Source organism: Heterodontus francisci, chromosome 23 (assembly GCF_036365525.1).
Source record: "Heterodontus francisci isolate sHetFra1 chromosome 23, sHetFra1.hap1, whole genome shotgun sequence".
Lineage (NCBI taxonomy): Eukaryota > Metazoa > Chordata > Chondrichthyes > Heterodontiformes > Heterodontidae > Heterodontus > Heterodontus francisci.
Genome location: NC_090393.1, coordinates 59,426,491 through 59,453,473, shown reverse-complemented (window position 1 = coordinate 59,453,473; position 26,983 = coordinate 59,426,491). Strand labels below are relative to the sequence as shown.

General features: G+C 45.1%; 13 non-coding genes across 13 annotated transcripts; all 13 read right to left on the bottom strand.

Moving 5' to 3' along the window:
• Window positions 1–144: 144 nt before the first annotated feature.
• trnal-caa (transfer RNA leucine (anticodon CAA)) lies at window positions 145–263 on the bottom strand. Its single transcript has 2 exons — window positions 226–263; window positions 145–190 (listed from the first exon to the last, which is right to left on the bottom strand). It is a non-coding gene; the product is annotated as a tRNA-Leu (tRNA).
• Window positions 264–2,388: 2,125 nt separating this feature from the next.
• trnal-caa (transfer RNA leucine (anticodon CAA)) lies at window positions 2,389–2,507 on the bottom strand. Its single transcript has 2 exons — window positions 2,470–2,507; window positions 2,389–2,434 (listed from the first exon to the last, which is right to left on the bottom strand). It is a non-coding gene; the product is annotated as a tRNA-Leu (tRNA).
• Window positions 2,508–4,642: 2,135 nt separating this feature from the next.
• trnal-caa (transfer RNA leucine (anticodon CAA)) lies at window positions 4,643–4,761 on the bottom strand. Its single transcript has 2 exons — window positions 4,724–4,761; window positions 4,643–4,688 (listed from the first exon to the last, which is right to left on the bottom strand). It is a non-coding gene; the product is annotated as a tRNA-Leu (tRNA).
• A 2,125-nt stretch (window positions 4,762–6,886) lies between these two features.
• On the bottom strand, window positions 6,887–7,005 carry trnal-caa (transfer RNA leucine (anticodon CAA)). Its single transcript has 2 exons — window positions 6,968–7,005; window positions 6,887–6,932 (listed from the first exon to the last, which is right to left on the bottom strand). It is a non-coding gene; the product is annotated as a tRNA-Leu (tRNA).
• Window positions 7,006–9,140: 2,135 nt separating this feature from the next.
• On the bottom strand, window positions 9,141–9,259 carry trnal-caa (transfer RNA leucine (anticodon CAA)). Its single transcript has 2 exons — window positions 9,222–9,259; window positions 9,141–9,186 (listed from the first exon to the last, which is right to left on the bottom strand). It is a non-coding gene; the product is annotated as a tRNA-Leu (tRNA).
• Window positions 9,260–11,383: 2,124 nt separating this feature from the next.
• trnal-caa (transfer RNA leucine (anticodon CAA)) lies at window positions 11,384–11,502 on the bottom strand. Its single transcript has 2 exons — window positions 11,465–11,502; window positions 11,384–11,429 (listed from the first exon to the last, which is right to left on the bottom strand). It is a non-coding gene; the product is annotated as a tRNA-Leu (tRNA).
• A 2,135-nt stretch (window positions 11,503–13,637) lies between these two features.
• On the bottom strand, window positions 13,638–13,756 carry trnal-caa (transfer RNA leucine (anticodon CAA)). Its single transcript has 2 exons — window positions 13,719–13,756; window positions 13,638–13,683 (listed from the first exon to the last, which is right to left on the bottom strand). It is a non-coding gene; the product is annotated as a tRNA-Leu (tRNA).
• A 2,135-nt stretch (window positions 13,757–15,891) lies between these two features.
• trnal-caa (transfer RNA leucine (anticodon CAA)) lies at window positions 15,892–16,010 on the bottom strand. The gene is made up of 2 exons: window positions 15,973–16,010; window positions 15,892–15,937 (listed from the first exon to the last, which is right to left on the bottom strand). It is a non-coding gene; the product is annotated as a tRNA-Leu (tRNA).
• Window positions 16,011–18,144: 2,134 nt separating this feature from the next.
• On the bottom strand, window positions 18,145–18,263 carry trnal-caa (transfer RNA leucine (anticodon CAA)). Its single transcript has 2 exons — window positions 18,226–18,263; window positions 18,145–18,190 (listed from the first exon to the last, which is right to left on the bottom strand). It is a non-coding gene; the product is annotated as a tRNA-Leu (tRNA).
• Window positions 18,264–20,398: 2,135 nt separating this feature from the next.
• On the bottom strand, window positions 20,399–20,517 carry trnal-caa (transfer RNA leucine (anticodon CAA)). The gene is made up of 2 exons: window positions 20,480–20,517; window positions 20,399–20,444 (listed from the first exon to the last, which is right to left on the bottom strand). It is a non-coding gene; the product is annotated as a tRNA-Leu (tRNA).
• Window positions 20,518–22,052: 1,535 nt separating this feature from the next.
• trnal-caa (transfer RNA leucine (anticodon CAA)) lies at window positions 22,053–22,171 on the bottom strand. The gene is made up of 2 exons: window positions 22,134–22,171; window positions 22,053–22,098 (listed from the first exon to the last, which is right to left on the bottom strand). It is a non-coding gene; the product is annotated as a tRNA-Leu (tRNA).
• Window positions 22,172–24,306: 2,135 nt separating this feature from the next.
• On the bottom strand, window positions 24,307–24,425 carry trnal-caa (transfer RNA leucine (anticodon CAA)). Its single transcript has 2 exons — window positions 24,388–24,425; window positions 24,307–24,352 (listed from the first exon to the last, which is right to left on the bottom strand). It is a non-coding gene; the product is annotated as a tRNA-Leu (tRNA).
• A 2,134-nt stretch (window positions 24,426–26,559) lies between these two features.
• On the bottom strand, window positions 26,560–26,678 carry trnal-caa (transfer RNA leucine (anticodon CAA)). Its single transcript has 2 exons — window positions 26,641–26,678; window positions 26,560–26,605 (listed from the first exon to the last, which is right to left on the bottom strand). It is a non-coding gene; the product is annotated as a tRNA-Leu (tRNA).
• Between the last annotated feature and the right edge of the window lie 305 nt (window positions 26,679–26,983).

Below are 26,983 nucleotides of genomic sequence, written 5' to 3'. Positions count from 1 at the left end.
TTTCCTGAGGAAAGGCCATGTTTGTGGAGCTGTGCCTTGTGTTTGTTGGCAAATGGCAGTAGAATTGAAGTAATTGAAGGAGGCACGTGCAAATTGCAGGCAAGCTGAGCAGGCAGTGTGATGCTGTGAGGATGAAAAAAGTGATGTCAGGAGTGGGATTTGAACCCACGCCCCTTAAGAGAGACCAGAATTCCAGAGCCACAAGAGAGGCAAGGACAAACACTCCTTGAGTCTGGCGCCTTAGACCACTCGGCCATCCTGACAGCTGGTTGTGTATGTATTGGAAAGTGTGCTCCAAATGTTTACACTAACTGCTGTATAACATTTGTTCCTTCTGTGCAAACACAAACCAGAAACAGGCAGTCTCAGCTTGGATCAAAAATATTGCTTTCAGGACACAAAACAGCTCATCATGGCCAATCGTTACTTTTCACACTGGAGGATGGTAGACAGTGGTGTTGCGCAAGGGTCAGTCATAGGACTAGCGGTGTTTATTTTGGTGATGTAGAAATAACTTGGATATTGCAACTGAGCAGAAGATTTCAAAATTTGCCAATCATACCAAATTTGGAGGAATGGCAAACGGTGAGCATGATACAAATTGACTTCAAGACGACATAGATAGCCTAGCAGAATGGGCAGACAAGTGGCAAATGGAATTTCATATCAACAAGTGTGAGGTGATGCATTTTGGCAGAAAGGATGGGCTGAGCTCATATAGACTTAATGGCACAGTTGGAAAGAGTGTGCAAGGACAGAGGAACCTGGGGGTGCATGTGCAAAGATTTATGAAGGTTGCAGGACATATTGAGAGTGTGGGCAGCAAAACATAGAGGATCTTGGGCTTCTTAAGTAGAATCATTGAGTACAAAAGCAGCAAAGTTATGCTGAACCTTTATAAATCTCTGGTCAGGCCACAACAGGAGTATTGCGTACACTTTTGGTCATCAGGCTTTAGGTTGGATGTGAGAGGTTACAGAGGAGATTGACCAGAATGGTTCCAGGGATGAGCGATTTTAGCTGCAAGGTTAGGTTGCAGAAGCTGGGGTTGTTCTCAGAGGAGCAACGGAAATTGCGGAGAGATTTGATTGAGGTGTAAAGATTATGACCGTTTGAGATAAGGCAGGCAAAGAAAACGTGTTGCCAGTAGCTGATGGTACAAGGACTAGGGGACACAGATCGAACGTTTTGGGCAAGAGATGTATGGGGAATATGAGGAAGAACATTTTTACCCAGCTACTGGTAATGAGCTGGAACTCGCTGCCTTTGAAGGTGTTGGAAGCAGAGTGAATGTATGATTTCAAAAGAAAATTGGATGGGCACTTGAAGAAAATAAACTTTCAGGTCTAGAGCTATGGGACTGAGTGGATTGTTCTATGGAGAGCCGGCATACGCTGGATGGGCAGAATGGCCTCCTTCTGTGCCGCAATTGACTCTATGACTCGAAGACCATTTGTTAATCATACTTGACTTATCAGGCCGTGCCGGCAAGGAAATTCATCGTTCCAGCACTGCAAACAACAATCAGACACACATCTTTCGTGCAACAACTTGCATTTTGCATCCTTTTCCCATACACTTTTTCTTGCTCAACTTGACCAAAGACAAGCAACACAGCTGCCATTCAAAGCCAAGGCCTTCTAATATAACCACAATCCAATAATGGTTCCAAGCAGGACATTTCAGCCTCTCATTCCCATGCCTTTCTTTGCATCACAATATATTATTGCGACAAGTGCTAATTGGAGCCCTGCTGCCAAGAAAATCACCAGGATCTCCCTACCTTTGTGAGGGCAAACAAGGCACTGTGCAGGTACTGTGCGCTTGGCCATCAACATTCGTGTGAACATTGCAATCTGAGAGAGCCAGCCTCCAAAGGCATCAAGTCTGGCAATGTCGACGTGCTGATGAGGAAAGAGCTTGGCTGTGGTGCCCCTTCTTCAGGGAAAATGTTAGCCCGGCAAATAGGATTGGAAGGAATTGTCGAAGTAAGAGAATAGAATTGAGTGGGGTTTTGGTGTGCAAGAAGTGCGATTCTTTGAGTGTGTTGTCCTGTTTGTGAAAAGCAGCAGTGCGTGCAGTGGGATTGCAAGTCATAATGCTAGGAAGCAATGAGGAATGCAGCAAGGAGGTGGGGCAAAAGATAATTTAGTCAGAGTGCTGGCATTGGAGTGTGGGAAATGGTTGATGGCAGAAGTGTGATTTGAAGCATTATGTGGAAGGACAGGCTGAGGATTTGTGAGGTTTCCTGAGGAAAGGCCATGTTTGTGGAGCTGTGCCTTGTGTTTGTTGGCAAATGGCAGTAGAATTGAAGTAATTGAAGGAGGCACGTGCAAATTGCAGGCAAGCTGAGCAGGCAGTGTGATGCTGTGAGGATGAAAAAAGTGATGTCAGGAGTGGGATTTGAACCCACGCCCCTTAAGAGAGACCAGAATTCCAGAGCCACAAGAGAGGCAAGGACAAACACTCCTTGAGTCTGGCGCCTTAGACCACTCGGCCATCCTGACAGCTGGTTGTGTATGTATTGGAAAGTGTGCTCCAAATGTTTACACTAACTGCTGTATAACATTTGTTCCTTCTGTGCAAACACAAACCAGAAACAGGCAGTCTCAGCTTGGATCAAAAATATTGCTTTCAGGACACAAAACAGCTCATCATGGTCAATCGTTACTTTTCACACTGGAGGATGGTAGACAGTGGTGTTGCGCAAGGGTCAGTCATAGGACTAGCGGTGTTTATTTTGGTGATGTAGAAATAACTTGGATATTGCAACTGAGCAGAAGATTTCAAAATTTGCCAATCATACCAAACTTGGAGGAATGGCAAACGGTGAGCATGATACAAATTGACTTCAAGACGACATAGATAGCCTAGCAGAATGGGCAGACAAGTGGCAAATGGAATTTCATATCAACAAGTGTGAGGTGATGCATTTTGGCAGAAAGGATGGGCTGAGCTCATATAGACTTAATGGCACAGTTGGAAAGAGTGTGCAAGGACAGAGGAACCTGGGGGTGCATGTGCAAAGATTTATGAAGGTTGCAGGACATATTGAGAGTGTGGGCAGCAAAACATAGAGGATCTTGGGCTTCTTAAGTAGAATCATTGAGTACAAAAGCAGCAAAGTTATGCTGAACCTTTATAAATCTCTGGTCAGGCCACAACAGGAGTATTGCGTACACTTTTGGTCATCAGGCTTTAGGTTGGATGTGAGAGGTTACAGAGGAGATTGACCAGAATGGTTCCAGGGATGAGCGATTTTAGCTGCAAGGTTAGGTTGCAGAAGCTGGGGTTGTTCTCAGAGGAGCAACGGAAATTGCGGAGAGATTTGATTGAGGTGTAAAGATTATGACCGTTTGAGATAAGGCAGGCAAAGAAAACGTGTTGCCAGTAGCTGATGGTACAAGGACTAGGGGACACAGATCGAAAGTTTTGGGCAAGAGATGTATGGGGAATATGAGGAAGAACATTTTTACCCAGCTACTGGTAATGAGCTGGAACTCGCTGCCTTTGAAGGTGTTGGAAGCAGAGTGAATGTATGATTTCAAAAGAAAATTGGATGGGCACTTGAAGAAAATAAACTTTCAGGTCTAGAGCTATGGGACTGAGTGGTTTGTTCTATGGAGAGCCGGCATACGCTGGATGGGCAGAATGGCCTCCTTCTGTGCCGCAAATGACTCTATGACTCGAAGACCATTTGTTAATCATACTTGACTTATCAGGCCGTGCCGGCAAGGAAATTCATCGTTCCAGCACTGCAAACAACAATCAGACACACATCTTTCGTGCAACAACTTGCATTTTGCATCCTTTTCCCATACACTTTTTCTTGCTCAACTTGACCAAAGACAAGCAACACAGCTGCCATTCAAAGCCAAGGCCTTCTAATATAACCACAATCCAATAATGGTTCCAAGCAGGACATTTCAGCCTCTCATTCCCATGCCTTTCTTTGCATCACAATATATTATTGCGACAAGTGCTAATTGGAGCCCTGCTGCCAAGAAAATCACCAGGATCTCCCTACCTTTGTGAGGGCAAACAAGGCACTGTGCAGGTACTGTGCGCTTGGCCATCAACATTCGTGTGAACATTGCAATCTGAGAGAGCCAGCCTCCAAAGGCATCAAGTCTGGCAATGTCGACGTGCTGATGAGGAAAGAGCTTGGCTGTGGTGCCCCTTCTTCAGGGAAAATGTTAGCCCGGCAAATAGGATTGGAAGGAATTGTCGAAGTAAGAGAGTAGAATTGAGTGGGGTTTTGGTGTGCAAGAAGTGCGATTCTTTGAGTGTGTTGTCCTGTTTGTGAAAAGCAGCAGTGCGTGCAGTGGGATTGCAAGTCATAATGCTAGGAAGCAATGAGGAATGCAGCAAGGAGGTGGGGCATAAGATAATTTAGTCAGAGTGCTGGCATTGGAGTGTGGGAAATGGTTGATGGCAGAAGTGTGATTTGAAGCATTATGTGGAAGGACAGGCTGAGGATTTGTGAGGTTTCCTGAGGAAAGGCCATGTTTGTGGAGCTGTGCCTTGTGTTTGTTGGCAAATGGCAGTAGAATTGAAGTAATTGAAGGAGGCACGTGCAAATTGCAGGCAAGCTGAGCAGGCAGTGTGATGCTGTGAGGTTTTGTGTGGATGAAAAAGGTGATGTCAGGAGTGGGATTTGAACCCACGCCCCTTAAGAGAGACCAGAATTCCAGAGCCACAAGAGAGGCAAGGACAAACACTCCTTGAGTCTGGCGCCTTAGACCACTCGGCCATCCTGACAGCTGGTTGTGTATGTATTGGAAAGTGTGCTCCAAATGTTTACACTAACTGCTGTATAACATTTGTTCCTTCTGTGCAAACACAAACCAGAAACAGGCAGTCTCAGCTTGGATCAAAAATATTGCTTTCAGGACACAAAACAGCTCATCATGGTCAATCGTTACTTTTCACACTGGAGGATGGTAGACAGTGGTGTTGCGCAAGGGTCAGTCATAGGACTAGCGGTGTTTATTTTGGAGATGTAGAAATAACTTGGATATTGCAACTGAGCAGAAGATTTCAAAATTTGCCAATCATACCAAACTTGGAGGAATGGCAAACGGTGAGCATGATACAAATTGACTTCAAGACGACATAGATAGCCTAGCAGAATGGGCAGACAAGTGGCAAATGGAATTTCATATCAACAAGTGTGAGGTGATGCATTTTGGCAGAAAGGATGGGCTGAGCTCATATAGACTTAATGGCACAGTTGGAAAGAGTGTGCAAGGACAGAGGAACCTGGGGGTGCATGTGCAAAGATTTATGAAGGTTGCAGGACATATTGAGAGTGTGGGCAGCAAAACATAGAGGATCTTGGGCTTCTTAAGTAGAATCATTGAGTACAAAAGCAGCAAAGTTATGCTGAACCTTTATAAATCTCTGGTCAGGCCACAACAGGAGTATTGCGTACACTTTTGGTCATCAGGCTTTAGGTTGGATGTGAGAGGTTACAGAGGAGATTGACCAGAATGGTTCCAGGGATGAGCGATTTTAGCTGCAAGGTTAGGTTGCAGAAGCTGGGGTTGTTCTCAGAGGAGCAACGGAAATTGCGGAGAGATTTGATTGAGGTGTAAAGATTATGACCGTTTGAGATAAGGCAGGCAAAGAAAACGTGTTGCCAGTAGCTGATGGTACAAGGACTAGGGGACACAGATCGAACGTTTTGGGCAAGAGATGTATGGGGAATATGAGGAAGAACATTTTTACCCAGCTACTGGTAATGAGCTGGAACTCGCTGCCTTTGAAGGTGTTGGAAGCAGAGTGAATGTATGATTTCAAAAGAAAATTGGATGGGCACTTGAAGAAAATAAACTTTCAGGTCTAGAGCTATGGGACTGAGTGGATTGTTCTATGGAGAGCCGGCATACGCTGGATGGGCAGAATGGCCTCCTTCTGTGCCGCAAATGACTCTATGACTCGAAGACCATTTGTTAATCATACTTGACTTATCAGGCCGTGCCGGCAAGGAAATTCATCGTTCCAGCACTGCAAACAACAATCAGACACACATCTTTCGTGCAACAACTTGCATTTTGCATCCTTTTCCCATACACTTTTTCTTGCTCAACTTGACCAAAGACAAGCAACACAGCTGCCATTCAAAGCCAAGGCCTTCTAATATAACCACAATCCAATAATGGTTCCAAGCAGGACATTTCAGCCTCTCATTCCCATGCCTTTCTTTGCATCACAATATATTATTGCGACAAGTGCTAATTGGAGCCCTGCTGCCAAGAAAATCACCAGGATCTCCCTACCTTTGTGAGGGCAAACAAGGCACTGTGCAGGTACTGTGCGCTTGGCCATCAACATTCGTGTGAACATTGCAATCTGAGAGAGCCAGCCTCCAAAGGCATCAAGTCTGGCAATGTCGACGTGCTGATGAGGAAAGAGCTTGGCTGTGGTGCCCCTTCTTCAGGGAAAATGTTAGCCCGGCAAATAGGATTGGAAGGAATTGTCGAAGTAAGAGAATAGAATTGAGTGGGGTTTTGGTGTGCAAGAAGTGCGATTCTTTGAGTGTGTTGTCCTGTTTGTGAAAAGCAGCAGTGCGTGCAGTGGGATTGCAAGTCATAATGCTAGGAAGCAATGAGGAATGCAGCAAGGAGGTGGGGCAAAAGATAATTTAGTCAGAGTGCTGGCATTGGAGTGTGGGAAATGGTTGATGGCAGAAGTGTGATTTGAAGCATTATGTGGAAGGACAGGCTGAGGATTTGTGAGGTTTCCTGAGGAAAGGCCATGTTTGTGGAGCTGTGCCTTGTGTTTGTTGGCAAATGGCAGTAGAATTGAAGTAATTGAAGGAGGCACGTGCAAATTGCAGGCAAGCTGAGCAGGCAGTGTGATGCTGTGAGGATGAAAAAAGTGATGTCAGGAGTGGGATTTGAACCCACGCCCCTTAAGAGAGACCAGAATTCCAGAGCCACAAGAGAGGCAAGGACAAACACTCCTTGAGTCTGGCGCCTTAGACCACTCGGCCATCCTGACAGCTGGTTGTGTATGTATTGGAAAGTGTGCTCCAAATGTTTACACTAACTGCTGTATAACATTTGTTCCTTTTGTGCAAACACAAACCAGAAACAGGCAGTCTCAGCTTGGATCAAAAATATTGCTTTCAGGACACAAAACAGCTCATCATGGTCAATGGTTACTTTTCACACTGGAGGATGGTAGACAGTGGTGTTGCGCAAGGGTCAGTCATAGGACTAGCGGTGTTTATTTTGGAGATGTAGAAATAACTTGGATATTGCAACTGAGCAGAAGATTTCAAAATTTGCCAATCATACCAAACTTGGAGGAATGGCAAACGGTGAGCATGATACAAATTGACTTCAAGACGACATAGATAGCCTAGCAGAATGGGCAGACAAGTGGCAAATGGAATTTCATATCAACAAGTGTGAGGTGATGCATTTTGGCAGAAAGGATGGGCTGAGCTCATATAGACTTAATGGCACAGTTGGAAAGAGTGTGCAAGGACAGAGGAACCTGGGGGTGCATGTGCAAAGATTTATGAAGGTTGCAGGACATATTGAGAGTGTGGGCAGCAAAACATAGAGGATCTTGGGCTTCTTAAGTAGAATCATTGAGTACAAAAGCAGCAAAGTTATGCTGAACCTTTATAAATCTCTGGTCAGGCCACAACAGGAGTATTGCGTACACTTTTGGTCATCAGGCTTTAGGTTGGATGTGAGAGGTTACAGAGGAGATTGACCAGAATGGTTCCAGGGATGAGCGATTTTAGCTGCAAGGTTAGGTTGCAGAAGCTGGGGTTGTTCTCAGAGGAGCAACGGAAATTGCGGAGAGATTTGATTGAGGTGTAAAGATTATGACCGTTTGAGATAAGGCAGGCAAAGAAAACGTGTTGCCAGTAGCTGATGGTACAAGGACTAGGGGACACAGATCGAAAGTTTTGGGCAAGAGATGTATGGGGAATATGAGGAAGAACATTTTTACCCAGCTACTGGTAATGAGCTGGAACTCGCTGCCTTTGAAGGTGTTGGAAGCAGAGTGAATGTATGATTTCAAAAGAAAATTGGATGGGCACTTGAAGAAAATAAACTTTCAGGTCTAGAGCTATGGGACTGAGTGGTTTGTTCTATGGAGAGCCGGCATACGCTGGATGGGCAGAATGGCCTCCTTCTGTGCCGCAAATGACTCTATGACTCGAAGACCATTTGTTAATCATACTTGACTTATCAGGCCGTGCCGGCAAGGAAATTCATCGTTCCAGCACTGCAAACAACAATCAGACACACATCTTTCGTGCAACAACTTGCATTTTGCATCCTTTTCCCATACACTTTTTCTTGCTCAACTTGACCAAAGACAAGCAACACAGCTGCCATTCAAAGCCAAGGCCTTCTAATATAACCACAATCCAATAATGGTTCCAAGCAGGACATTTCAGCCTCTCATTCCCATGCCTTTCTTTGCATCACAATATATTATTGCGACAAGTGCTAATTGGAGCCCTGCTGCCAAGAAAATCACCAGGATCTCCCTACCTTTGTGAGGGCAAACAAGGCACTGTGCAGGTACTGTGCGCTTGGCCATCAACATTCGTGTGAACATTGCAATCTGAGAGAGCCAGCCTCCAAAGGCATCAAGTCTGGCAATGTCGACGTGCTGATGAGGAAAGAGCTTGGCTGTGGTGCCCCTTCTTCAGGGAAAATGTTAGCCCGGCAAATAGGATTGGAAGGAATTGTCGAAGTAAGAGAGTAGAATTGAGTGGGGTTTTGGTGTGCAAGAAGTGCGATTCTTTGAGTGTGTTGTCCTGTTTGTGAAAAGCAGCAGTGCGTGCAGTGGGATTGCAAGTCATAATGCTAGGAAGCAATGAGGAATGCAGCAAGGAGGTGGGGCATAAGATAATTTAGTCAGAGTGCTGGCATTGGAGTGTGGGAAATGGTTGATGGCAGAAGTGTGATTTGAAGCATTATGTGGAAGGACAGGCTGAGGATTTGTGAGGTTTCCTGAGGAAAGGCCATGTTTGTGGAGCTGTGCCTTGTGTTTGTTGGCAAATGGCAGTAGAATTGAAGTAATTGAAGGAGGCACGTGCAAATTGCAGGCAAGCTGAGCAGGCAGTGTGATGCTGTGAGGTTTTGTGTGGATGAAAAAGGTGATGGCAGGAGTGGGATTTGAACCCACGCCCCTTAAGAGAGACCAGAATTCCAGAGCCACAAGAGAGGCAAGGACAAACACTCCTTGAGTCTGGCGCCTTAGACCACTCGGCCATCCTGACAGCTGGTTGTGTATGTATTGGAAAGTGTGCTCCAAATGTTTACACTAACTGCTGTATAACATTTGTTCCTTCTGTGCAAACACAAACCAGAAACAGGCAGTCTCAGCTTGGATCAAAAATATTGCTTTCAGGACACAAAACAGCTCATCATGGTCAATCGTTACTTTTCACACTGGAGGATGGTAGACAGTGGTGTTGCGCAAGGGTCAGTCATAGGACTAGCGGTGTTTATTTTGGAGATGTAGAAATAACTTGGATATTGCAACTGAGCAGAAGATTTCAAAATTTGCCAATCATACCAAACTTGGAGGAATGGCAAACGGTGAGCATGATACAAATTGACTTCAAGACGACATAGATAGCCTAGCAGAATGGGCAGACAAGTGGCAAATGGAATTTCATATCAACAAGTGTGAGGTGATGCATTTTGGCAGAAAGGATGGGCTGAGCTCATATAGACTTAATGGCACAGTTGGAAAGAGTGTGCAAGGACAGAGGAACCTGGTGGTGCATGTGCATAGATTTATGAAGGTTGCAGGACATATTGAGAGTGTGGGCAGCAAAACATAGAGGATCTTGGGCTTCTTAAATAGAATCATTGAGTACAAAAGCAGCAAAGTTATGCTGAACCTTTATAAATCTCTGGTCAGGCCACAACAGGAGTATTGCGTACACTTTTGGTCATCAGGCTTTAGGTTGGATGTGAGAGGTTACAGAGGAGATTGACCAGAATGGTTCCAGGGATGAGCGATTTTAGCTGCAAGGTTAGGTTGCAGAAGCTGGGGTTGTTCTCAGAGGAGCAACGGAAATTGCGGAGAGATTTGATTGAGGTGTAAAGATTATGACCGTTTAGATAAGGCAGGCAAAGAAAACGTGTTGCCAGTAGCTGATGGTACAAGGACTAGGGGACACAGATCGAAAGTTTTGGGCAAGAGATGTATGGGGAATATGAGGAAGAACATTTTTACCCAGCTACTGGTAATGAGCTGGAACTCGCTGCCTTTGAAGGTGTTGGAAGCAGAGTGAATGTATGATTTCAAAAGAAAATTGGATGGGCACTTGAAGAAAATAAACTTTCAGGTCTAGAGCTATGGGACTGAGTGGATTGTTCTATGGAGAGCCGGCATACGCTGGATGGGCAGAATGGCCTCCTTCTGTGCCGCAAATGACTCTATGACTCGAAGACCATTTGTTAATCATACTTGACTTATCAGGCCGTGCCGGCAAGGAAATTCATCGTTCCAGCACTGCAAACAACAATCAGACACACATCTTTCGTGCAACAACTTGCATTTTGCATCCTTTTCCCATACACTTTTTCTTGCTCAACTTGACCAAAGACAAGCAACACAGCTGCCATTCAAAGCCAAGGCCTTCTAATATAACCACAATCCAATAATGGTTCCAAGCAGGACATTTCAGCCTCTCATTCCCATGCCTTTCTTTGCATCACAATATATTATTGCGACAAGTGCTAATTGGAGCCCTGCTGCCAAGAAAATCACCAGGATCTCCCTACCTTTGTGAGGGCAAACAAGGCACTGTGCAGGTACTGTGCGCTTGGCCATCAACATTCGTGTGAACATTGCAATCTGAGAGAGCCAGCCTCCAAAGGCATCAAGTCTGGCAATGTCGACGTGCTGATGAGGAAAGAGCTTGGCTGTGGTGCCCCTTCTTCAGGGAAAATGTTAGCCCGGCAAATAGGATTGGAACGAATTGTCGAAGTAAGAGAATAGAATTGAGTGGGGTTTTGGTGTGCAAGAAGTGCGATTCTTTGAGTGTGTTGTCCTGTTTGTGAAAAGCAGCAGTGCGTGCAGTGGGATTGCAAGTCATAATGCTAGGAAGCAATGAGGAATGCAGCAAGGAGGTGGGGCAAAAGATAATTTAGTCAGAGTGCTGGCATTGGAGTGTGGGAAATGGTTGATGGCAGAAGTGTGATTTGAAGCATTATGTGGAAGGACAGGCTGAGGATTTGTGAGGTTTCCTGAGGAAAGGCCATGTTTGTGGAGCTGTGCCTTGTGTTTGTTGGCAAATGGCAGTAGAATTGAAGTAATTGAAGGAGGCACGTGCAAATTGCAGGCAAGCTGAGCAGGCAGTGTGATGCTGTGAGGATGAAAAAAGTGATGTCAGGAGTGGGATTTGAACCCACGCCCCTTAAGAGAGACCAGAATTCCAGAGCCACAAGAGAGGCAAGGACAAACACTCCTTGAGTCTGGCGCCTTAGACCACTCAGCCATCCTGACAGCTGGTTGTATATGTATTGGAAAGTGTGCTCCAAATGTTTACACTAACTGCTGTATAACATTTGTTCCTTCTGTGCAAACACAAACCAGAAACAGGCAGTCTCAGCTTGGATCAAAAATATTGCTTTCAGGACACAAAACAGCTCATCATGGTCAATGGTTACTTTTCACACTGGAGGATGGTAGACAGTGGTGTTGCGCAAGGGTCAGTCATAGGACTAGCGGTGTTTATTTTGGTGATGTAGAAATAACTTGGATATTGCAACTGAGCAGAAGATTTCAAAATTTGCCAATCATACCAAACTTGGAGGAATGGCAAACGGTGAGCATGATACAAATTGACTTCAAGACGACATAGATAGCCTAGCAGAATGGGCAGACAAGTGGCAAATGGAATTTCATATCAACAAGTGTGAGGTGATGCATTTTGGCAGAAAGGATGGGCTGAGCTCATATAGACTTAATGGCACAGTTGGAAAGAGTGTGCAAGGACAGAGGAACCTGGGGGTGCATGTGCAAAGATTTATGAAGGTTGCAGGACATATTGAGAGTGTGGGCAGCAAAATATAGAGGATCTTGGGCTTCTTAAGTAGAATCATTGAGTACAAAAGCAGCAAAGTTATGCTGAACCTTTATAAATCTCTGGTCAGGCCACAACAGGAGTATTGCGTACACTTTTGGTCATCAGGCTTTAGGTTGGATGTGAGAGGTTACAGAGGAGATTGACCAGAATGGTTCCAGGGATGAGCGATTTTAGCTGCAAGGTTAGGTTGCAGAAGCTGGGGTTGTTCTCAGAGGAGCAACGGAAATTGCGGAGAGATTTGATTGAGGTGTAAAGATTATGACCGTTTGAGATAAGGCAGGCAAAGAAAACGTGTTGCCAGTAGCTGATGGTACAAGGACTAGGGGACACAGATCGAAAGTTTTGGGCAAGAGATGTATGGGGAATATGAGGAAGAACATTTTTACCCAGCTACTGGTAATGAGCTGGAACTCGCTGCCTTTGAAGGTGTTGGAAGCAGAGTGAATGTATGATTTGAAAAGAAAATTGGATGGGCACTTGAAGAAAATAAACTTTCAGGTCTAGAGCTATGGGACTGAGTGGTTTGTTCTATGGAGAGCCGGCATACGCTGGATGGGCAGAATGGCCTCCTTCTGTGCCGCAAATGACTCTATGACTCGAAGACCATTTGTTAATCATACTTGACTTATCAGGCCGTGCCGGCAAGGAAATTCATCGTTCCAGCACTGCAAACAACAATCAGACACACATCTTTCGTGCAACAACTTGCATTTTGCATCCTTTTCCCATACACTTTTTCTTGCTCAACTTGACCAAAGACAAGCAACACAGCTGCCATTCAAAGCCAAGGCCTTCTAATATAACCACAATCCAATAATGGTTCCAAGCAGGACATTTCAGCCTCTCATTCCCATGCCTTTCTTTGCATCACAATATATTATTGCGACAAGTGCTAATTGGAGCCCTGCTGCCAAGAAAATCACCAGGATCTCCCTACCTTTGTGAGGGCAAACAAGGCACTGTGCAGGTACTGTGCGCTTGGCCATCAACATTCGTGTGAACATTGCAATCTGAGAGAGCCAGCCTCCAAAGGCATCAAGTCTGGCAATGTCGACGTGCTGATGAGGAAAGAGCTTGGCTGTGGTGCCCCTTCTTCAGGGAAAATGTTAGCCCGGCAAATAGGATTGGAAGGAATTGTCGAAGTAAGAGAATAGAATTGAGTGGGGTTTTGGTGTGCAAGAAGTGCGATTCTTTGAGTGTGTTGTCCTGTTTGTGAAAAGCAGCAGTGCGTGCAGTGGGATTGCAAGTCATAATGCTAGGAAGCAATGAGGAATGCAGCAAGGAGGTGGGGCAAAATATAATTTAGTCAGAGTGCTGGCATTGGAGTGTGGGAAATGGTTGATGGCAGAAGTGTGATTTGAAGCATTATGTGGAAGGACAGGCTTAGGATTTGTGAGGTTTCCTGAGGAAAGGCCATGTTTGTGGAGCTGTGCCTTGTGTTTGTTGGCAAATGGCAGTAGGATTGAAGTAATTGAAGGAGGCACGTGCAAATTGCAGGCAAGCTGAGCAGGCAGTGTGATGCTGTGAGGTTTTGTGTGGATGAAAAAAGTGATGTCAGGAGTGGGATTTGAACCCACGCCCCTTAAGAGAGACCAGAATTCCAGAGCCACAAGAGAGGCAAGGACAAACACTCCTTGAGTCTGGCGCCTTAGACCACTCGGCCATCCTGACAGCTAGTTGTGTCTGTATTGGAAAGTGTGCTCCAAATGTTTACACTAACTGCTGTATAACATTTGTTCCTTCTGTGCAAACACAAACCAGAAACAGGCAGTCTCAGCTTGGATCAAAAATATTGCTTTCAGGACACAAAACAGCTCATCATGGTCAATCGTTACTTTTCACACTGGAGGATGGTAGACAGTGGTGTTGCGCAAGGGTCAGTCATAGGACTAGCGGTGTTTATTTTGGTGATGTAGAAATAACTTGGATATTGCAACTGAGCAGAAGATTTCAAAATTTGCCAATCATACCAAACTTGGAGGAATGGCAAACGGTGAGCATGATACAAATTGACTTCAAGATGACATAGATAGCCTAGCAGAATGGGCAGACAAGTGGCAAATGGAATTTCATATCAACAAGTGTGAGGTGATGCATTTTGGCAGAAAGGATGGGCTGAGCTCATATAGACTTAATGGCACAGTTGGAAAGAGTGTGCAAGGACAGAGGAACCTGGGGGTGCATGTGCAAAGATTTATGAAGGTTGCAGGACATATTGAGAGTGTGGGCAGCAAAACATAGAGGATCTTGGGCTTCTTAAGTAGAATCATTGAGTACAAAAGCAGCAAAGTTATGCTGAACCTTTATAAATCTCTGGTCAGGCCACAACAGGAGTATTGCGTACACTTTTGGTCATCAGGCTTTAGGTTGGATGTGAGAGGTTACAGAGGAGATTGACCAGAATGGTTCCAGGGATGAGCGATTTTAGCTGCAAGGTTAGGTTGCAGAAGCTGGGGTTGTTCTCAGAGGAGCAACGGAAATTGCGGAGAGATTTGATTGAGGTGTAAAGATTATGACCGTTTGAGATAAGGCAGGCAAAGAAAACGTGTTGCCAGTAGCTGATGGTACAAGGACTAGGGGACACAGATCGAAAGTTTTGGGCAAGAGATGTATGGGGAATATGAGGAAGAACATTTTTACCCAGCTACTGGTAATGAGCTGGAACTCGCTGCCTTTGAAGGTGTTGGAAGCAGAGTGAATGTATGATTTCAAAAGAAAATTGGATGGGCACTTGAAGAAAATAAACTTTCAGGTCTAGAGCTATGGGACTGAGTGGATTGTTCTATGGAGAGCCGGCATACGCTGGATGGGCAGAATGGCCTCCTTCTGTGCCGCAAATGACTCTATGACTCGAAGACCATTTGTTAATCATACTTGACTTATCAGGCCGTGCCGGCAAGGAAATTCATCGTTCCAGCACTGCAAACAACAATCAGGCACACATCTTTCGTGCAACAACTTGCATTTTGCATCATTTTCCCATACACTTTTTCTTGCTCAACTTGACAAAAGACAAGCAACACAGCTGCCATTCAAAGCCAAGGCCTTCTAATATAACCACAATCCAATAATGGTTCCAAGCAGGACATTTCAGCCTCTCATTCCCATGCCTTTCTTTGCATCACAATATATTATTGCGACAAGTGCTAATTGGAGCCCTGCTGCCAAGAAAATCACCAGGATCTCCCTACCTTTGTGAGGGCAAACAAGGCACTGTGCAGGTACTGTGCGCTTGGCCATCAACATTCGTGTGAACATTGCAATCTGAGAGAGCCAGCCTCCAAAGGCATCAAGTCTGGCAATGTCGACGTGCTGATGAGGAAAGAGCTTGGCTGTGGTGCCCCTTCTTCAGGGAAAATGTTAGCCCGGCAAATAGGATTGGAAGGAATTGTCGAAGTAAGAGAGTAGAATTGAGTGGGGTTTTGGTGTGCAAGAAGTGCGATTCTTTGAGTGTGTTGTCCTGTTTGTGAAAAGCAGCAGTGCGTGCAGTGGGATTGCAAGTCATAATGCTAGGAAGCAATGAGGAATGCAGCAAGGAGGTGGGGCAAAAGATAATTTAGTCAGAGTGCTGGCATTGGAGTGTGGGAAATGGTTGATGGCAGAAGTGTGATTTGAAGCATTATGTGGAAGGACAGGCTGAGGATTTGTGAGGTTTCCTGAGGAAAGGCCATGTTTGTGGAGCTGTGCCTTGTGTTTGTTGGCAAATGGCAGTAGAATTGAAGTAATTGAAGGAGGCACGTGCAAATTGCAGGCAAGCTGAGCAGGCAGTGTGATGCTGTGAGGTTTTGTGTGGATGAAAAAAGTGATGTCAGGAGTGGGATTTGAACCCACGCCCCTTAAGAGAGACCAGAATTCCAGAGCCACAAGAGAGGCAAGGACAAACACTCCTTGAGTCTGGCGCGTTAGACCACTTGGCCATCCTGACAGCTGGTTGTGTATGTATTGGAAAGTGTGCTCCAAATGTTTACACTAACTGCTGTATAACATTTGTTCCTTCTGTGCAAACACAAACCAGAAACAGGCAGTCTCAGCTTGGATCAAAAATATTGCTTTCAGGACACAAAACAGCTCATCATGGTCAATCGTTACTTTTCACACTGGAGGATGGTAGACAGTGGTGTTGCGCAAGGGTCAGTCATAGGACTAGCGGTGTTTATTTTGGAGATGTAGAAATAACTTGGATATTGCAACTGAGCAGAAGATTTCAAAATTTGCCAATCATACCAAACTTGGAGGAATGGCAAACGGTGAGCATGATACAAATTGACTTCAAGACGACATAGATAGCCTAGCAGAATGGGCAGACAAGTGGCAAATGGAATTTCATATCAACAAGTGTGAGGTGATGCATTTTGGCAGAAAGGATGGGCTGAGCTCATATAGACTTAATGGCACAGTTGGAAAGAGTGTGCAAGGACAGAGGAACCTGGGGGTGCATGTGCATAGATTTATGAAGGTTGCAGGACATATTGAGAGTGTGGGCAGCAAAACATAGAGGATCTTGGGCTTCTTAAATAGAATCATTGAGTACAAAAGCAGCAAAGTTATGCTGAACCTTTATAAATCTCTGGTCAGGCCACAACAGGAGTATTGCGTACACTTTTGGTCATCAGGCTTTAGGTTGGATGTGAGAGGTTACAGAGGAGATTGACCAGAATGGTTCCAGGGATGAGCGATTTTAGCTGCAAGGTTAGGTTGCAGAAGCTGGGGTTGTTCTCAGAGGAGCAACGGAAATTGCGGAGAGATTTGATTGAGGTGTAAAGATTATGACCGTTTAGATAAGGCAGGCAAAGAAAACGTGTTGCCAGTAGCTGATGGTACAAGGACTAGGGGACACAGATCGAAAGTTTTGGGCAAGAGATGTATGGGGAATATGAGGAAGAACATTTTTACCCAGCTACTGGTAATGAGCTGGAACTCGCTGCCTTTGAAGGTGTTGGAAGCAGAGTGAATGTATGATTTCAAAAGAAAATTGGATGGGCACTTGAAGAAAATAAACTTTCAGGTCTAGAGCTATGGGACTGAGTGGATTGTTCTATGGAGAGCCGGCATACGCTGGATGGGCAGAATGGCCTCCTTCTGTGCCGCAAATGACTCTATGACTCGAAGACCATTTGTTAATCATACTTGACTTATCAGGCCGTGCCGGCAAGGAAATTCATCGTTCCAGCACTGCAAACAACAATCAGACACACATCTTTCGTGCAACAACTTGCATTTTGCATCCTTTTCCCATACACTTTTTCTTGCTCAACTTGACCAAAGACAAGCAACACAGCTGCCATTCAAAGCCAAGGCCTTCTAATATAACCACAATCCAATAATGGTTCCAAGCAGGACATTTCAGCCTCTCATTCCCATGCCTTTCTTTGCATCACAATATATTATTGCGACAAGTGCTAATTGGAGCCCTGCTGCCAAGAAAATCACCAGGATCTCCCTACCTTTGTGAGGGCAAACAAGGCACTGTGCAGGTACTGTGCGCTTGGCCATCAACATTCGTGTGAACATTGCAATCTGAGAGAGCCAGCCTCCAAAGGCATCAAGTCTGGCAATGTCGACGTGCTGATGAGGAAAGAGCTTGGCTGTGGTGCCCCTTCTTCAGGGAAAATGTTAGCCCGGCAAATAGGATTGGAAGGAATTGTCGAAGTAAGAGAGTAGAATTGAGTGGGGTTTTGGTGTGCAAGAAGTGCGATTCTTTGAGTGTGTTGTCCTGTTTGTGAAAAGCAGCAGTGCGTGCAGTGGGATTGCAAGTCATAATGCTAGGAAGCAATGAGGAATGCAGCAAGGAGTTGGGGCAAAAGATAATTTAGTCAGAGTGCTGTCATTGGAGTGTGGGAAATGGTTGATGGCAGAAGTGTGATTTGAAGCATTATGTGGAAGGACAGGCTGAGGATTTGTGAGGTTTCCTGAGGAAAGGCCATGTTTGTGGAGCTGTGCCTTGTGTTTGTTGGCAAATGGCAGTAGAATTGAAGTAATTGAAGGAGGCACGTGCAAATTGCAGGCAAGCTGAGCAGGCAGTGTGATGCTGTGAGGTTTTGTGTGGATGAAAAAGGTGATGTCAGGAGTGGGATTTGAACCCACGCCCCTTAATAGAGACCAGAATTCCAGAGCCACAAGAGAGGCAAGGACAAACACTCCTTGAGTCTGGCGCCTTAGACCACTCGGCCATCCTGAAAGCTAGTTGCGTCTGTTTTGGAAAGTGTGCTCCAAATGTTTACACTAACTGCTGTATAACATTTGTTCCTTCTGTGCAAACACAAACCAGAAACAGGCAGTCTCAGCTTGGATCAAAAATATTGCTTTCAGGACACAAAACAGCTCATCATGGTCAATGGTTACTTTTCACACTGGAGGATGGTAGACAGTGGTGTTGCGCAAGGGTCAGTCATAGGACTAGCGGTGTTTATTTTGGTGATGTAGAAATAACTTGGATATTGCAACTGAGCAGAAGATTTCAAAATTTGCCAATCATACCAAACTTGGAGGAATGGCAAACGGTGAGCATGATACAAATTGACTTCAAGACGACATAGATAGCCTAGCAGAATGGGCAGACAAGTGGCAAATGGAATTTCATATCAACAAGTGTGAGGTGATGCATTTTGGCAGAAAGGATGGGCTGAGCTCATATAGACTTAATGGCACAGTTGGAAAGAGTGTGCAAGGACAGAGGAACCTGGGGGTGCATGTGCAAAGATTTATGAAGGTTGCAGGACATATTGAGAGTGTGGGCAGCAAAACATAGAGGATCTTGGGCTTCTTAAGTAGAATCATTGAGTACAAAAGCAGCAAAGTTATGCTGAACCTTTATAAATCTCTGGTCAGGCCACAACAGGAGTATTGCGTACACTTTTGGTCATCAGGCTTTAGGTTGGATGTGAGAGGTTACAGAGGAGATTGACCAGAATGGTTCCAGGGATGAGCGATTTTAGCTGCAAGGTTAGGTTGCAGAAGCTGGGGTTGTTCTCAGAGGAGCAACGGAAATTGCGGAGAGATTTGATTGAGGTGTAAAGATTATGACCGTTTGAGATAAGGCAGGCAAAGAAAACGTGTTGCCAGTAGCTGATGGTACAAGGACTAGGGGACACAGATCGAAAGTTTTGGGCAAGAGATGTATGGGGAATATGAGGAAGAACATTTTTACCCAGCTACTGGTAATGAGCTGGAACTCGCTGCCTTTGAAGGTGTTGGAAGCAGAGTGAATGTATGATTTCAAAAGAAAATTGGATGGGCACTTGAAGAAAATAAACTTTCAGGTCTAGAGCTATGGGACTGAGTGGATTGTTCTATGGAGAGCCGGCATACGCTGGATGGGCAGAATGGCCTCCTTCTCTGCCGCAAATGACTCTATGACTCGAAGACCATTTGTTAATCATACTTGACTTATCAGGCCGTGCCGGCAAGGAAATTCATCGTTCCAGCACTGCAAACAACAATCAGACACACATCTTTCGTGCAACAACTTGCATTTTGCATCATTTTCCCATACACTTTTTCTTGCTCAACTTGACAAAAGACAAGCAACACAGCTGCCATTCAAAGACAAGGCCTTCTAATATAACCACAATCCAATAATGGTTCCAAGCAGGACATTTCAGCCTCTCATTCCCATGCCTTTCTTTGCATCACAATATATTATTGCGACAAGTGCTAATTGGAGCCCTGCTGCCAAGAAAATCACCAGGATCTCCCTACCTTTGTGAGGGCAAACAAGGCACTGTGCAGGTACTGTGTGCTTGGCCATCAACATTCGTGTGAACATTGCAATCTGAGAGAGCCAGCCTCCAAAGGCATCAAGTCTGGCAATGTCGACGTGCTGATGAGGAAAGAGCTTGGCTGTGGTGCCCCTTCTTCAGGGAAAATGTTAGCCCGGCAAATAGGATTGGAAGGAATTGTCGAAGTAAGAGAGTAGAATTGAGTGGGGTTTTGGTGTGCAAGAAGTGCGATTCTTTGAGTGTGTTGTCCTGTTTGTGAAAAGCAGCAGTGCGTGCAGTGGGATTGCAAGTCATAATGCTAGGAAGCAATGAGGAATGCAGCAAGGAGGTGGGGCAAAAGATAATTTAGTCAGAGTGCTGGCATTGGAGTGTGGGAAATGGTTGATGGCAGAAGTGTGATTTGAAGCATTATGTGGAAGGACAGGCTGAGGATTTGTGAGGTTTCCTGAGGAAAGGCCATGTTTGTGGAGCTGTGCCTTGTGTTTGTTGGCAAATGGCAGTAGAATTGAAGTAATTGAAGGAGGCACGTGCAAATTGCAGGCAAGCTGAGCAGGCAGTGTGATGCTGTGAGGTTTTGTGTGGATGAAAAAGGTGATGTCAGGAGTGGGATTTGAACCCACGCCCCTTAATAGAGACCAGAATTCCAGAGCCACAAGAGAGGCAAGGACAAACACTCCTTGAGTCTGGCGCCTTAGACCACTCGGCCATCCTGACAGCTAGTTGCGTCTGTATTGGAAAGTGTGCTCCAAATGTTTACACTAACTGCTGTATAACATTTGTTCCTTCTGTGCAAACACAAACCAGAAACAGGCAGTCTCAGCTTGGATCAAAAATATTGCTTTCAGGACACAAAACAGCTCATCATGGTCAATCGTTACTTTTCACACTGGAGGATGGTAGACAGTGGTGTTGCGCAAGGGTCAGTCATAGGACTAGCGGTGTTTATTTTGGTGATGTAGAAATAACTTGGATATTGCAACTGAGCAGAAGATTTCAAAATTTGCCAATCATACCAAACTTGGAGGAATGGCAAACGGTGAGCATGATACAAATTGACTTCAAGACGACATAGATAGCCTAGCAGAATGGGCAGACAAGTGGCAAATGGAATTTCATATCAACAAGTGTGAGGTGATGCATTTTGGCAGAAAGGATGGGCTGAGCTCATATAGACTTAATGGCACAGTTGGAAAGAGTGTGCAAGGACAGAGGAACCTGGGGGTGCATGTGCAAAGATTTATGAAGGTTGCAGGACATATTGAGAGTGTGGGCAGCAAAACATAGAGGATCTTGGGCTTCTTAAGTAGAATCATTGAGTACAAAAGCAGCAAAGTTATGCTGAACCTTTATAAATCTCTGGTCAGGCCACAACAGGAGTATTGCGTACACTTTTGGTCATCAGGCTTTAGGTTGGATGTGAGAGGTTACAGAGGAGATTGACCAGAATGGTTCCAGGGATGAGCGATTTTAGCTGCAAGGTTAGGTTGCAGAAGCTGGGGTTGTTCTCAGAGGAGCAACGGAAATTGCGGAGAGATTTGATTGAGGTGTAAAGATTATGACCGTTTGAGATAAGGCAGGCAAAGAAAACGTGTTGCCAGTAGCTGATGGTACAAGGACTAGGGGACACAGATCGAAAGTTTTGGGCAAGAGATGTATGGGGAATATGAGGAAGAACATTTTTACCCAGCTACTGGTAATGAGCTGGAACTCGCTGCCTTTGAAGGTGTTGGAAGCAGAGTGAATGTATGATTTCAAAAGAAAATTGGATGGGCACTTGAAGAAAATAAACTTTCAGGCAAATTGTTAGCCCGGCAAATAGGATTGGAAGGAATTGTCGAAGTAAGAGAGTAGAATTGAGTGGGGTTTTGGTGTGCAAGAAGTGCGATTCTTTGAGTGTGTTGTCCTGTTTGTGAAAAGCAGCAGTGCGTGCAGTGGGATTGCAAGTCATAATGCTAGGAAGCAATGAGGAATGCAGCAAGGAGGTGGGGCAAAAGATAATTTAGTCAGAGTGCTGGCATTGGAGTGTGGGAAATGGTTGATGGCAGAAGTGTGATTTGAAGCATTATGTGGAAGGACAGGCTGAGGATTTGTGAGGTTTCCTGAGGAAAGGCCATGTTTGTGGAGCTGTGCCTTGTGTTTGTTGGCAAATGGCAGTAGGATTGAAGTAATTGAAGGAGGCACGTGCAAATTGCAGGCAAGCTGAGCAGGCAGTGTGATGCTGTGAGGTTTTGTGTGGATGAAAAAAGTGATGTCAGGAGTGGGATTTGAACCCACGCCCCTTAAGAGAGACCAGAATTCCAGAGCCACAAGAGAGGCAAGGACAAACACTCCTTGAGTCTGGTGCTTTAGACCACTCGGCCATCCTGACAGCTGGTTGTGTCTGTATTGGAAAGTGTGCTCCAAATGTTTACACTAACTGCTGTATAACATTTGTTCCTTCTGTGCAAACACAAACCAGAAACAGGCAGTCTCAGCTTGGATCAAAAATATTGCTTTCAGGACACAAAACAGCTCATCATGGTCAATGGTTACTTTTCACACTGGAGGATGGTAGACACTGGTGTTGCGTAAGGGTCAGTCATAGGACTAGCGGTGTTTTTTTTGGAGATGTAGAAATAACTTGGATATTGCAACTGAGCAGAAGATTTCAAAATTTGCCAATCATACCAATCTTGGAGGAATGGCAAACGGTGAGCATGATACAAATTGACTTCAAGACGACATAGATAGCCTAGCAGAATGGGCAGACAAGTGGCAAATGGAATTTCATATCAACAAGTGTGAGGTGATGCATTTTGGCAGAAAGGATGGGCTGAGCTCATATAGACTTAATGGCACAGTTGGAAAGAGTGTGCAAGGACAGAGGAACCTGGGGGTGCATGTGCATAGATTTATGAAGGTTGCAGGACATATTGAGAGTGTGGGCAGCAAAACATAGAGGATCTTGGGCTTCTTAAATAGAATCATTGAGTACAAAAGCAGCAAAGTTATGCTGAACCTTTATAAATCTCTGGTCAGGCCACAACAGGAGTATTGCGTACACTTTTGGTCATCAGGCTTTAGGTTGGATGTGAGAGGTTACAGAGGAGATTGACCAGAATGGTTCCAGGGATGAGCGATTTTAGCTGCAAGGTTAGGTTGCAGAAGCTGGGGTTGTTCTCAGAGGAGCAACGGAAATTGCGGAGAGATTTGATTGAGGTGTAAAGATTATGACCGTTTGAGATAAGGCAGGCAAAGAAAACGTGTTGCCAGTAGCTGATGGTACAAGGACTAGGGGACACAGATCGAAGGTTTTGGGCAAGAGATGTATGGGGAATATGAGGAAGAACATTTTTACCCAGCTACTGGTAATGAGCTGGAACTCGCTGCCTTTGAGGGTGTTGGAAGCAGAGACAATGAATGATTTCAAAAGAAAATTGGATGGGCACTTGAAGGAAATAAACTTTCAGGTCTAGAGCAATGGGACTGAGTGGATTGTTCTATGGAGAGCCGGCATACGCTGGATGGGCAGAATGGCCTCCTTCTGTGCCGCAAATGACTCTATGACTCGAAGACCATTTGTTAATCATACTTGACTTATCAGGCCGTGCCGGCAAGGAAATTCATCGTTCCAGCACTGCAAACAACAATCAGACACACATCTTTCGTGCAACAACTTGCATTTTGCATCCTTTTCCCATACACTTTTTCTTGCTCAACTTGACCAAAGACAAGCAACACAGCTGCCATTCAAAGCCAAGGCCTTCTAATATAACCACAATCCAATAATGGTTCCAAGCAGGACATTTCAGCCTCTCATTCCCATGCCTTTCTTTGCAGCACAATATATTATTGCGACAAGTGCTAATTGGAGCCCTGCTGCCAAGAAAATCACCAGGATCTCCCTACCTTTGTGAGGGCAAACAAGGCACTGTGCAGGTACTGTGCGCTTGGCCATCAACATTCGTGTGAACATTGCAATCTGAGAGAGCCAGCCTCCAAAGGCATCAAGTCTGGCAATGTCGAAGTGCTGATGAGGAAAGAGCTTGGCTGTGGTGCCCCTTCTTCAGGGAAAATGTTAGCCCGGCAAATAGGATTGGAAGGAATTGTCGAAGTAAGAGAGTAGAATTGAGTGGGGTTTTGGTGTGCAAGAAGTGCGATTCTTTGAGCGTGTTGTCCTGTTTGTGAAAAGCAGCAGTGCGTGCAGTGGGATTGCAAGTCATAATGCTAGAAAGCAATGAGGAATGCAGCAAGGAGGTGGGGCAAAAGATAATTTAGTCAGAGTGCTGGCATTGGAGTGTGGGAAATGGTTGATGGCAGAAGTGTGATTTGAAGCATTATGTGGAAGGACAGGCTTAGGATTTGTGAGGTTTCCTGAGGAAAGGCCATGTTTGTGGAGCTGTGTCTTGTGTTTGTTGGCAAATGGCAGTAGGATTGAAGTAATTGAAGGAGGCACGTGCAAATTGCAGGCAAGCTGAGCAGGCAGTGTGATGCTGTGAGGTTTTGTGTGGATGAAAAAAGTGATGTCAGGAGTAGGATTTGAACCCACGCCCCTTAAGAGAGACCAGAATTCCAGAGCCACAAGAGAGGCAAGCACAAACACTCCTTGAGTCTGGCACCTTAGACCACTCGGCCATCCTGACAGCTGGTTGTATCTGTATTGGAAAGTGTGCTCCAAATGTTTACACTAACTGCTGTATAACATTTGTTCCTTCTGTGCAAACACAAACCAGAAACAGGCAGTCTCAGCTTGGATCAAAAATATTGCTTTCAGGACACAAAACAGCTCATCATGGTCAATCGTTACTTTTCACACTGGAGGATGGTAGACAGTGGTGTTGCGCAAGGGTCAGTCATAGGACTAGCGGTGTTTTTTTTGGAGATGTAGAAATAACTTGGATATTGCAACTGAGCAGAAGATTTCAAAATTTGCCAATCATACCAAACTTGGAGGAATGGCAAACGGTGAGCATGATACAAATTGACTTCAAGAGGACATAGATAGCCTAGCAGAATGGGCAGACAAGTGGCAAATGGAATTTCATATCAACAAGTGTGAGGTGATGCATTTTGGCAGAAAGGATGGGCTGAGCTCATATAGACTTAATGGCACAGTTGGAAAGAGTGTGCAAGGACAGAGGAACCTGGGGGTGCATGTGCATAGATTTATGAAGGTTGCAGGACATATTGAGAGTGTGGGCAGCAAAACATAGAGGATCTTGGGCTTCTTAAATAGAATCATTGAGTACAAAAGCAGCAAAGTTATGCTGAACCTTTATAAATCTCTGGTCAGGCCACAACAGGAGTATTGCGTACACTTTTGGTCATCAGGCTTTAGGTTGGATGTGAGAGGTTACAGAGGAGATTGACCAGAATGGTTCCAGGGATGAGCGATTTTAGCTGCAAGGTTAGGTTGCAGAAGCTGGGGTTGTTCTCAGAGGAGCAACGGAAATTGCGGAGAGATTTGATTGAGGTGTAAAGATTATGACCGTTTGAGATAAGGCAGGCAAAGAAAACGTGTTGCCAGTACCTGATGGTACAAGGACTAGGGGACACAGATCGAAAGTTTTGGGCAAGAGATGTATGGGGAATATGAGGAAGAACATTTTTACCCAGCTACTGGTAATGAGCTGGAACTCGCTGCCTTTGAGGGTGTTGGAAGCAGAGACAATGAATGATTTCAAAAGAAAATTGGATGGGCACTTGAAGGAAATAAACTTTCAGGTCTAGAGCAATGGGACTGAGTGGATTGTTCTATGGAGAGCCGGCATACGCTGGATGGGCAGAATGGCCTCCTTCTGTGCCGCAAATGACTCTATGACTCGAAGACCATTTGTTAAACATACTTGATTTATCAGGCCGTGCCGGCAAGGAAATTCATCGTTCCAGCACTGCAAACAACAATCAGACACACATCTTTCGTGCAACAACTTGCATTTTGCATCCTTTTCCCATACACTTTTTCTTGCTCAACTTGACCAAAGACAAGCAACACAGCTGCCATTCAAAGCCAAGGCCTTCTCATATAACCACAATCCAATAATGGTTCCAAGCAGGACATTTCAGCCTCTCATTCCCATGCCTTTCTTTGCATCACAATATATTATTGCGACAAGTGCTAATTGGAGCCCTGCTGCCAAGAAAATCACCAGGATCTCCCTACCTTTGTGAGGGCAAACAAGGCACTGTGCAGGTACTGTGCGCTTGGCCATCAACATTCGTGTGAACATTGCAATCTGAGAGAGCCAGCCTCCAAAGGCATCAAGTCTGGCAATGTCGAAGTGCTGATGAGGAAAGAGCTTGGCTGTGGTGCCCCTTCTTCAGGAAAATGTTAGCCCGGCAAATAGGATTGGAAGGAATTGTCGAAGTAAGAGAGTAGAATTGAGTGGGGTTTTGGTGTGCAAGAAGTGCGATTCTTTGAGCGTGTTGTCCTGTTTGTGAAAAGCAGCAGTGCGTGCAGTGGGATTGCAAGTCATAATGCTAGAAAGCAATGAGGAATGCAGCAAGGAGGTGGGGCATAAGATAATTTAGTCAGAGTGCTGGCATTGGAGTGTGGGAAATGGTTGATGGCAGAAGTGTGATTTGAAGCATTATGTGGAAGGACAGGCTTAGGATTTGTGAGGTTTCCTGAGGAAAGGCCATGTTTGTGGAGCTGTGCCTTGTGTTTGTTGGCAAATGGCAGTCGGATTGAAGTAATTGAAGGAGGCACGTGCAAATTGCAGGCAAGCTGAGCAGGCAGTGTGATGCTGTGAGGTTTTGTGTGGATGAAAAAAGTGATGTCAGGAGTGGGATTTGAACCCACGCCCCTTAAGAGAGACCAGAATTCCAGAGCCACAAGAGAGGCAAGGACAAACACTCCTTGAGTCTGGTGCTTTAGACCACTCGGCCATCCTGACAGCTGGTTGTGTCTGTATTGGAAAGTGTGCTCCAAATGTTTACACTAACTGCTGTATAACATTTGTTCCTTCTGTGCAAACACAAACCAGAAACAGGCAGTCTCAGCTTGGATCAAAAATATTGCTTTCAGGACACAAAACAGCTCATCATGGTCAATGGTTACTTTTCACACTGGAGGATGGTAGACACTGGTGTTGCGTAAGGGTCAGTCATAGGACTAGCGGTGTTTTTTTTGGAGATGTAGAAATAACTTGGATATTGCAACTGAGCAGAAGATTTCAAAATTTGCCAATCATACCAATCT